We start from the raw sequence: 12388 nt of genomic DNA, 5'->3' as shown, positions 1-12388 counted from the left end.
TTAGAGTGCCTAAAGAAGTTAAGAATAGGTTCCTTATTAAGGAAGAACCAAAATTATTTCAACAACTAAATCTCTTGCTCCCTCTTTTTTTTTTTTCTTCCGACATACTGCTTTTAGACAGACTTCTCCAATTACTGTCAATCTCTTTCCTGTTATTTTACAGAACTATCTAAGATCTCAGACATCAGTGTGATCGTTCATGAATTTGTGTGCAGTGATAATTCACAGGAAAATGTTATCACATGATGTTCTAAATTTTGTTGAATAATCATTAATTGATGCATTCTTTAATCCTAGCTGATGCAATATAGAAGCTCTTTCCCTTCATGTACCTCCTTCAGTACTCCAGTCCTTGATGAGTACTTTACTAACACTACCAAGAGGGTGAGATTTCTTTGCCAGCCCAGGTCTCTTCTGTAGACAGTCAGACCTTATCTGGTGTTCAGAAAGACAGCATCTCCACTTGCCTTTGCAAAAGATGTACAGCTTTTCTATCCATTTCCTGGCAAGAACCTGACAGAAAGCATTTATTAGCAAAGTCTGCAATTCTTACACCAGTCCTTGCACAGCTCTGCCTCTCATGTGCTGTTGTTGGCCATGTTATATGACCCCTTTTCCTTTAAAGTTATTTTTCTGCATAACGCATTTCTGCTGGGTCACATGGGTTTAGAACCATGGCATCAGCAAGGTGATGATATTTCATTGCAATAGTTAATACCAGTATGTAAATGCACAGTATCTAGTTTCACAGTAGTAAAGAACCAAAGGTACTTTTCATTTCATTAAGTATTAGCATTGGGAAAATAATACCATATGTTGCTTATTTAAGTATTCCACTGGCAATACCTGGAGTACTAGCTACTCCCAGGAGTGGGTGTGGAGTCTTTGCCCCTGGGACCCTGATTCACTTTCTGTGAGTTTCTATACAGACAGCATTTTTGTTATTAAGCTATATAACACTTTGGGTTGGCAACATGGAGAAGTTAGTGAGTGCTATAAATTAGGGAGAATGTGAATTATGAGTTCCTTCATACCACCTCCTTATCTGCTCATCACAGAGGTTAACTTTGTGCTTTGGAGGATAGTCTGCTACCACTTCTAATAGGGAGTGAAAGAGAAGCAGAGGCATCTCTGCTATATCTTTGTCAGTCTCCCGCTCTGAATCAATTTCTTAATAAACTTATCTTTTTTTCTGCTGGTTGTAGAGGGAGTCTGGGTCCCTTGAGTACACCCTTCAAAATGCATACAATTAATTCCAAGCTAAATAGGGAAGAATTTTTCTCGCAGGCAGTGGTAATAGGCAGAGCAGGTGAGAGGGAAAGGTATCACATCACTTGAAGTGGAAGCTCATCTTCCTAGACTCTCTTTATACTCACTGTGGGGAGAAAGAGAGAGGCGTTTCTTTGGAGTAGAGATCACAGCACATGTCTAACTCATATGCACTGAATCTCCCTTTGCAGGAGACCCTCCATCAGCAGTGCAGAAGCCTGGGGACACCTGCAGCTAGGTGAGATGGATAGTTATGCTGAGAATGCCCTCACCTGGAGCCAGTGCAGAGTAAATCACACACTGTAAATTCACAGTGTAATTTATTGTGCACCAACTTTCCACATAGACAAGTTATTCATGGCAGAAAAGGAAACTGTAGATGTGTTCTTTTGCTACAACATTAAACCCAACTTTTATACACCAGTTTTCGTCCATTGATTTCAAGGAATTTACAAAAACAGACGATCCCAAGTACTCTTTTTAGAGAGCGAGACCACAAGTGATACAAGCACCAGTCATTCAGAAATCCTGTCAGAGACCTGGGACAAAATCCAAATCTCTGGGTTTCTAGTCGGGATTTATTGCCATTATTCAGCTGACTCATAGTAACAAGGAAAATTAAGCAACACTTTGCAGTGTTCACTCCTTTAGAGGAAATTACATTCCAAGTATAATTACTCATGGATGTATGCTCTATGTAACTAATATCAGCCCTATGAAAACCCAGAGCAGATTCTGATACATGCTGAATTCCTTTGTCTATGTTTTTATACTGCATTCCTGGTATCTGAGTGCAGTAATCCCCAGTAAGGGTTCAGGACTGGCAAGGTCTTACAGAACAAAGTCTTGAAATACTAATAATAGGTGACAGTTTGCACAAGACAATCTTTTAAAGTCAACTAAATTCAAATTAGATCATGAAATCAAAACAATGTAAATTCAAAACCAGAACATCAGTTTTATATATGCATGTGCAAAAACCATGACTTAGTTTGTTGCTGTAGTAGGCAATTTACAGTACAGTAAAATTGCCATTTCAGTAGCAGACGTGCAGATAACAAAATAATGCCTTACTTTATACCCACTGAAACTTTGTTCAAGAATTCAGTATTGTACAGAGTCACTAAAGTACAGAAGCTGAAGACCTAAATGGGCAAGAAGGAAAGAACAGTATAGCAATAAAACCTTTCTTTCCATCAGTTGCTTGTCAGTGTTATGCTGCCATAACAATGACCAATGATGGCTTTGAAACTTTCACACACTGCTCTTGTAATGTGCCACACTAAATCACAATGGAAGAACGGAAGAACTGCAGAGAAGGTACAGCCTTATAGCATTGATCCTGCATATACAGTTCTGAAATAGCACAGAACTCGCCTCTTCTCAGCACACTGAAATAAAAAGTTGTCAGGAGCATGAACAGGGTGAATCCTTGCCCCCCACGAGGACAGAGTGCAGCCATTCACTGCCACCAGCATCTGCACCTTTTGCTGTTAGAAAGTTAATGTCACAAACAGAAAGCCCTGAAGTTTTGTGCAGACTGAAAAGTTTCACGAACTGTTCTGCCTTCTTGCCTTCCTACCCCTTCCCTGCCTGCACATACGGATATGAAATTGAATCCCAAGTCACTCAGGTGGTCTACCCAAGGCAGGACAACTCCAAAAACTGGCTGACAGCTCTGAGGATTTTCTTTTATCTGCTGTTAGCCTCCAGCACTGGATTAAAGGGGGTTTTGTGAGAAGCTCCCACCTTCTGCGTTTGTTACTATATCAACTAACTACTGAACTTGAGAACTGAACCCAGGGTGATTGCCATGGTAAGGACACATCTGCTGGTATAGGTACAAGGTCTCTTTTTCTCCCTCACATACGCCTCAGTGTGGCTCATGGCCTTCTGCACGGGAAGCAATGGCAGGTACAGCTGTAAAGCTTTACATCAAAACGGGCCCTGAGCATTATGCCCAAGAACATATCCTTTTCTCCCAAACTTTTGACCTTTGGACAGCTATGGGCCTTCAAGCTGCAAGACCTACTGTTGCAGGAAATTAGCTTAGAGGTAAAAAGGAGAAAACCTTGGTATGAATGTGAACTGTCCATGAGCTCTCACTGCAGTCTGTACCCTGACTCTTGGGGAGGTTGAAGGTACTTCTGGAGCTGGGGAACTTGGACTTCAGTGTGGAAATTCATGCTTTAAAAAGTGGAGAACAACAGGCTTAATTTTTACTAAGTGGCAGGCATCTTATGACTACTCTGCCATGAAGAGGGGTGCTTCTAGCATCTCCCTACTTAAAGAATCTCAGTAAATGTCAATGGCTGTACAAGGCCCTTGTCACAGAACACAGTGGAAGTATATTCTTCAGGTAAGTGCAGGCTTGAATTAAGTGGCTGCAGCTCCACAGAGGCATCTCCTTGCTTACTGTAGTCCAATATGACCAACATGTCCCATAAGACCTAAACAATTGGCCGCATGTTTTCTGAATAATATTTAATGGCACTTTATGTACACAATGTATTACTGTGTGACAGTAACAGTGCAAATTAGCAAGGTATCATAAAAACTTTGGAGACAACTGCAATATTTAATACTCTTCTCAGGTTTTTTTTCATGTTATGGTACATCACCAGTATCTGAATCACACAGCTGCACTCCTCTTATCCACCAGTGCTTGATAAAGGATAGTTAATTCCCACTTATGTTTGCTACTTTTACACTAAGCCAAAAGAAAATCTTCACTGCTGACCCTGACATATCCCTAACCACAGTGCTGTATACTTTTGGGCTCATCTTTTTCCACAGTAGGCACAGCTGTCAGAGATTAGAAGCACACTAGCTCCATCTGCTGAAACTGCTTCTACAGAGCTTTACCCAAATACCAGTGTTAGATAAGAGATTTATTTGCATCAGCCAGTTGGTATCTAGAGATGAGTATTGAAAGCAGATAAGATTGCAATGAAAGTCCATTTGTCAAAGCTGACTCAATAAAAACATACATACTAACCATGTTGTCTCAAAATCTACTTTGTAAAAATGTATTGTCCTTCCTAGTAAGAATAAACAGCTTCATTACAAAAAAATGAATCACCAATCTCTAACTATTTCCTGGTTTTGCTGACCTCTATTTATTTCGACAGCCATATCATTAGTGTGCATTTTTAAATGAGATTTAGAAGATTTTCATCACAAAAATAATCTTTATGTTCTGATAGCTCTAAAGGTAAGAAGATCATGTAGGGGTAATCAAGAAATGCTGAATTAAACTTTTAATTCAAAAAATTATGTCTTTTTTATGTAAAATAGGTTTTATGTCAAAATGTATATTTTCTTGCTACTCATGAAACATTTGTAAATTTTTTTTATCACTTACCCCCACCAAAGAAAATTACCTGAAGTTCCCATTAATATGGGAATTTTGCATAGAAATCACTGAAACCTGTTTGTTTTGGGTTTTTTGTTTTGGTTTTTTTTTTTTTAACAGCTTCTAGCAAGAAAATTTGAAAGAAAAATCAACAAGAAAATAAAGAAAAAAACAAAGTAATCACAAGAGACAAGGGAGAATTCCTTTTTAGGAGGCCTCAGGTTGGTACATAGACACTAACTCATCTGACACCAAAGCCTGTTCAAGAGCTAGAACACCGGAAACAGGGTAAGTATTTTTCTAACTGATAAGTCCTGACAGTTTGGAGATATGTTAAAGAATTATCTTCTCCACTATCAAACTTTAAGAGTCCAGACTGAAAATAAGAATACATTAAATCCTGAAATCCGGTTTCTAAGTGCCTCTAAATCATAGCATGAATCAGCTGGAAGATACCTTGGTCAGGTAAAATAAAACAACCCTGCCAACATTTTGTTTTTACATGCAATTGTTAATGAAACAAACTTTGTGCTAGTCTTTCTGTGGAGTTTAACAGGAGGCCCCAGGATCTATTTCAGGTGTGCGAGAGCAGGCAGTTGTCCTCTACCCAAGTCCTGGCTGGCTGTTGCCCCCAAGGACAGCAAGAAAGGTCAAAAGGGGTGTAGACCTACAGAAAAAAATAAATGTGACAACCACAAAGGCAAAGAAAACAGCATGTGCACAAAACCTGAATAACAATCTTCTGTACTACTTCTGAGCAATACACTCTTAACAACAGACTCTTTTGATGCAGGTTCCCAAAGCTTTACCCTTGCTAAGGGTACATGAAGTGCTTCGTTCCAGCATCATCCACTGGTACATCTGCAGACTCACAGAGGCTATTAATATTAAACACACCCCACATGTAGCCGGTTGGCTTATTAGCTCCTGCTGTACTTTCTCAGGCTTCTAATTACCAACAGCCCTGCTCAGTGTCTTTTCTGTTAGCTGTGAGGGTTTTGTCCCACAAGGGGTGATGACAAACTTTTTCCTGTGCTTGATCTTCGCAACCCAGTGTTAAGTATCAGTTTGTAAGACAAGAAAAAAAGGGTTTTTTTCTTCTTTTTTTGAAGTGTATTCTAGTGAAGTGTTTGCTATTCTGTGAAGACAAAGTCTAGAAGAAACTTTTTACAGATACTGACTTCACCATCTTTGGGAATACATGTGTACTTGTCACACCCCAGCTGTTAATCTAGTGGAAAATCTAGGGCATTCAATTACACAGTTACTTAGCATATTTTACTTAGGCATTGTGTTAATTCTAATACCAAGGAAGCTGCATCCGAGGTTGTGGTGAAGCTTCTCAGTAACCTCTGGGTGTTTCCTTTCATGAATATCTCCTATTTAAAATAGAACATGATTCCACACAGCAGGAGAGACAGCCTCTCCTGAAAACACGGTACAGGTCCCTCAGGCTGCAATGGAGGGAAGGTGACAGAAAGGAAAATGAAATGAAAAGGACCAAAAAAAAAGTATCAACCAGACAGAAAAATAACACAGTACAGTAAATACTTCAAATATTCCCTCTACAAATGGAGTTTTCTAAGGTTTGCATAGGAAGTCCAAAGTCTGTCCCATCTTCCATGACTGCAAAGGTGACAACAATCCCACATTACCAAAGGGACTGATTTCACACCAGAAATGGGTTCTGAGCTTTAAGGTGTTGCAAAAGCACAAAAAACTCACCCTGCCGTAATCCACAGACTGCAGAGACTGCATTCATCCCATAGCACCATAGACCAGCACAAAAGCAAGTTGAGGGGTGAGAAAGCAGTCTTACTCCTGTGCTACTTATAGGAAGATACATGTGGGTTTAGCAGCTCTCAGCAACACAGCCCTTCTCCTGGGGGAATGACCTTTCTTTGCCAGACTGTGAGTAGGTACCTAATGAGTTAAATCAGTATTTAGGCTTCGCAGTATCCCAGCTGGGAAGTAACTGGTTGCAGCTGAATCTATTTAAGCTCAAAACCTTTTTTAAATAAAAGCCTGGGATGCACCTTCAAAAGAGAAAAAAAAAGAAAAAGGAAAAAAAAAAGAGAGGGGAGGGACAGAGATTACGGCATTAGGTAAACTTAGGTTAAGGTAGAGGATTGATTTATTTTGCTTTTGCCTCTGCTTGTTTTCAGTAGTGTTCAAGCTATATGTAGGTTACCAATCTGTAGCTGGTTTGTTTTGTCTGCTTATTTAAGTAGAACAAGCTTTTAGTCAGGCAAATATAAACCTGCCAAGCAGTGTGGCCTAATTGTTCATTTTGTGTTTTACCTTGAGCTTTCTTTTATGTTTCTCTGTCATGCACATTTGTATCTTAGGCCTTGCCATGCATTTGTGTGGCCTTTATATTTGTGAAGATTTTTTGTACACTCAGTAGAACTTCTGCAGCAATAATATCTAAAGCTATAGCTTTTTAAGGAAGGACGGGCAAGTTCTAGTCAGTCTGTCTTCCAAGCCTAATGAAAATTATGACAGAGAGAAAAAAAGTAAAAATTCTGCAGGAAAAAAATTGAAGACCTTTTTCCTAGAATGGTGTTAAAAAGCCATAAAAAATGGGTCTGTTTTAAGAATTACATTTCTAAGGTAGAGGACAGTCTTATTTAAAAGACTACTTGGATCAACACTGAAGTCAAGGCAGCAGTTCAGATGGGGTGGGAAAGCACTATCTGGCAAATGCATGTGGAAGGGGGAAATAAACATGGAATCAATATAGCTTATGAGCAATCAATTTGCTCATATAAATAAACAAAGCTAAAGATCGTGATGAAAAAATCTATCTCTAGCCCAAAGAGAACTAAGGCTTATAAAAAGAACTTTAAAATTATGCTAAAAACAAACAAAAAAAAATGCTGGAAACATGAGAAAAAGACAGCACAGCCAGTCAGGACGTGGGAAGTGCAAACATGTTCACAAGTAATCTGGTTTTGTTTCTTTAATTTTTTTTTTCCCCTGTGATAGTATTTTATGCTTTTACTCCAAGCATCAGAGTGCTTTTGTCCATTAACAATCAGTGAAAGTGTTAAAATATTTATCCATAGTGAGTAGAATAGACAAGTAAAACTATGGAGAGCACAGGGACAATGGCAAAAGAGCTGAATAGATTAGCAGGATGAGTGAACTGCATCAGTATTTGAGTGACCATTCAAATAAAACATCTACGCGACGCTTTAATGCTAGAAACGAAGTGCAGGCTTCAAAGGAATAAGGGACGTGGTATCATATTCCTAATAAAAGAACAACTCCACATAAGCTCCCTATGATGCAGCAGTAAAAAGGGCTGGCAGTCACGTGATACTTAAATTAGTAATAGGTGTATGAGAAAAGAACTTAATTTCTTTTTAGCTATGCCAAGACTGACAGTAATATTATGAAACTGTGTACAGTTTAAGTATCTGCACAGTAAAAATGTAGCTAGGAAATCTCTACATGAAAGCCACATAAATGATATAAAGGCTGGAGAAATTGCCTTGCAGTGAGAGTTTGAGAGCCCAATCTGTTCAGCCCCAAAACAGGGGCTTGAGAGGTGACTTGATTACTGGTTGCAAATGCCTTCACAGCAATAAATTATGTATTAAGGAGATATTTAATATAGTAGAGTCATAATAAGAACATATGGACAGAAAGTAATGCCAGATATTTCTGGCATGACATTTTTCCAACAATGAAGATGATTAATCATTATAGGGATATCCTAAGGGAAATGGTGAATTTGTAATTGTTTCGTGTCTTTGTATCAAGATTAAATGTCTCCCCTGTAGTTATACATTCGTTAAATGCAACCTGTTTGGTGTTAACTAGATGAAAGAAAATTATTCAAGATCCCATAATGTCTATAAATCCTGCAGATCTATACACCAAGATCTGTGCAGTGTCTCTAAGGAACAAAGAAGAGTCCTTTATGCATTGCAAAAGTAATTGTTTTCTTCCCTGAACCTATAGACCTACATATAAGGACGTATATGGCTATACTCCTGCTTCTTTGGGGATGTCCAAGAACACCTGGCAATGCTAACAATTCACATATCTAGACAGATCTCATGTTAGAATTAAGTCCCCTTTCCCATTTGTAAGCCTCCAGCTCTCACTGCTTATCATAATAGACCACTTTTTGTAAGTTAATATGTAACAAACTTTCAGTTCGGAGTTTTAGTAAACCTTGAACCTTGACAGTAGATGTGGATCATCAAAAATAAAATGTCTTCTTTGCTAGTTATGTGGATTTTGTGGAGCGTTAGCAACTCTCCCTTATAATACTCGATTTTATGTGTATGCACTTTTTGTGTGTGCATTTCTTCTGTTTCACAACGGAACCTTGCTCTACTATTGCTGCAAAGACCAGGAACCATTCTGCTCTCTTGAGACCTCTGGATTCAGCAAATCAAGAAGTTGGTGCTATTCACATGGATTTTCAAGTCATCCAAAGCTCCACTGGAGACTCTTGATGTTGACAGTGTGTTGATAATCAGTCCTCAAATGCTGATCTTCACATCCTGTTACCAAAGAATAAGTATGGATCCTGTGTTAATGGACAGCATTCTCTAAACCACTCTAGTCACTCAGCCCATCTTCTCTACCATGGTTGAATGAAAAGTATTTTTGTGGTATTTTTGGCAATGCACAAGGCTTACACAGAAAAGAATCACAGAATCACAGAATCACTAAGGTTGGAAAAGACCTGTAAGACCATCAAGTCCAACCATCAACAACTCCACCATGCCCATTAAACCATGTCCCACAATGCCTCATCCATACGTTCCTTGAACACCTCCAGTGATGGTGACTCCACCACCTCCCTGGGCAGCCTGTTCCAGTGTCTCACCACTCTCTCAGGAAAGAAATTTTCCTAATATCCAGCCTAAACCTCCCCTGGTGCAACTTGAGGCCATTTCCTCTTGTCCTGTCACTTGTCACTTGGGAGAAGAGACCAACACCCACCTCTCTGCAACCACCTTCCAGGTAGTTGTAGAGAGCGATGAGGTCTCCCCTCAGCCTCCTCTTCTCCACACCAAACAACCCCAGTTCCCTCAGCCGCTCCTCATAAGACTTGTGTTCCAGACCCCTCACCAGCTTCGTTGCCCTTCTCTGGACACGCTCCAGCACCTCAATGTCCTTCTTGTAGTGAGGGGCCCAAAACTGAACACAGGATTCGAGGTGCAGCCTCAGAAATGCTGATGGCTGAACTAAATATGATGTAGCTGATACAAATGAGAACAATCACCTTCCTTCAGACCACTACTGCCAAGACATTCAACTGTACAGCTTGTCTTAGAGAAAGGCAGCAGAAAACTAGGAGACTTTCTCTGACAATAAGAAGAATCTAAATTTTCTGCTGTCAGACTTGTTTTTTAATAGATGCAGTGTTCAACACATTTCTATCTATGTGGAAGAGGTAGGGTACACAGATGGGCTTGCATAGGGCAGAGCATCTCTGAACCCTTTAAAGAATTGAAAGGACGCTGTGTATGTGGAGTTGGCTGTGGTACAGCTGGTTTTGGTAGATATAAGGGGAATTGGGGAATCCAGGGAAGAAAAGTAAGCAGAATTGCCTAGATAAGAGGTCTAGGGTCCTGAAAAGAGTGATCATAGAGCTGTACAGCTAAAGAAACAGTGTGTTTTGGAAATGGCTTGGAGGGCGGGGTTGAGTCACATATAAAACTATGTGCTCCTCAGCAAAAGGGATGTAAAAACCTGAGTGTGTCATTTTGAATGCTTTCCTGCATTAGAGTGCACTGGAGATATAAGAAATTGTGAATATACAGAATAACCTCTTTTTAAAGCCTTGCTAGTACAAAGCGATGGTGCTCTGGTTCAGTTGACTGAAACAGGCAACTTTATATTTTTCCTTGCATGCAGAAAACAAGCAAGTAGCTGCCCCAGAGAAAACCAGTGCATTCCTAGTTCTGCTTGCTGCAAGCAAAGCTTAGTTGGTTAATTGGGCTTCAGAGGATGCGAAACACAGCAGCGGGAAATTACACTATGACAATCACGTTGCAGGAACAAAGCCAGCCCTGCAACATCTGTCTTTTCCCAAATTTTGCCGTAGCCAATTAAATTCCCTCATAACCAGCTGGTCCCAATGTGACCACACACTGACTCAGTCAGTGCCAGCTGAGGTTTCTGTACTGAGGCGAGGCAGCTTTCACTTCCACCTCTCTTGCACAACTTGCACACGGCAGCCTCAGTCTTGCTGCCATGGGCTTCCTTCACCAAAATGCCATTGCTTTCAGGTTAAGGCCAAAGCCGTCCTCCAAATGTCTTCCATCTTCCTTTGCATTTTACTACGTGATACAGATAACCTAATGTACGCAGCCAAAAATACCTGGTTCTTCCTCTGTTGGAATTATGGTTGTCGTATCGATGTCAGCGTCCCCCAGTAAATGCTAGGCTTTAAGTGCCTTCTCAGTGCTCAGAGCCTGCAAAGCCTTATTTTTCAAAGCAGTCCCTGGTATATGAACTCTCACAAGAGCAAGCTCTGGACTGATGACTGACCAACCCCAACCCGAACAACACATTTCACTTCAGGTGGTTTTCTAAGATATCTTTGTAGATTTCTACTGGTTAAGGTCACTTGCCCTTTGGCTTACTGTCTTTTAAAAGGCATGTAAATATAATTTGCAGAGGTGCTGCCTGTCATTTTTTTTCCTAGCAGACAGAGTTATTGAGAGCAGAGGGCAAAATAATATGGTATCGTGGTTCTATTGTCTTTCTGCTCCTCTGTATCAATCAGTTTAGATCAGACAGTAAAGAAAGTTTTATAGTACAGTAATTTTCATGAAAGTCATAGTCATACATTGATGAGGCTGTTGACAGAAATGTAAGTGAATTATAGCCTGGCAAGGGATGAAGCTATTAAAGGCAAAATGTCCTCCAAGTCATCCCTAAGGATCAGCAGGTTTTATAACTGACAGCTTTTCTTTACTTAATGGTGTTTCAGTGGGAATTACAAGAGCCCAGTATGCCTTACAGTACTTTTTATCTCACATTTGAAGTGCTGTGCCTAGTCAGTGTGGGGTTTGGGAATGGAAGAAGGAAAGAAAAGGAACATGAGAAACAACGTTGTTATGAAATCAGGAACTGAAGCAGGTTTTTTCCTCCATATAATCCATCCTAAAATCTTTATATACCCCAAGCTGAGTAATTACTATTAAAACATTTTACTGATATGAAGGTATCACCACTGCCAAATGAAAACTGTAGTAGCAGGATTCGTTGTTACAGCGGAAAAATATAAATTACTGTAATTTTTTTTTTATTCCATACACGAACATTTTATTTTGCCTTTTCATCTGCAGTTCATAATACCATCAATGTTCAATATATTTTCATGCTTTCTCTGTATGACAAGAATTATTTTTTATATAGAGACAGCTCTACCTTGATAACTTCCTATATGAACTCATCAACGTCTTTATAGTCTGCCATCTCTTGCCAGAATGCAGAAATGCCCTGTAAAGATAATGTTTTAGTTTGGTTCTGTTTCAGAGCCAAGTGTGGAGGGAAAATAATATCTGTCTTACTAAATCATGATCAGCCTTGTTTATTGAACTCTGAGAGTTGCTGGAAGACCCCAGAAAAATTATAAGCTCATATAAAAATAATGTTATTTGTAAATATTCTTGTTATTTATTGCATTTTCCCAAATAAATATATTTCACAGAAAGCATAAGGGATGATTCAGTGTCCTAAAAAGCAGGCAGTCTAAACACAAGCATGATGAATAGTCAATGATGCATA

This window comes from Gavia stellata, chromosome 5 (genome assembly GCF_030936135.1).
Source record: "Gavia stellata isolate bGavSte3 chromosome 5, bGavSte3.hap2, whole genome shotgun sequence".
In the NCBI taxonomy this organism is placed as follows: domain Eukaryota; kingdom Metazoa; phylum Chordata; class Aves; order Gaviiformes; family Gaviidae; genus Gavia; species Gavia stellata.
This window is presented reverse-complemented; position numbering follows the sequence as displayed.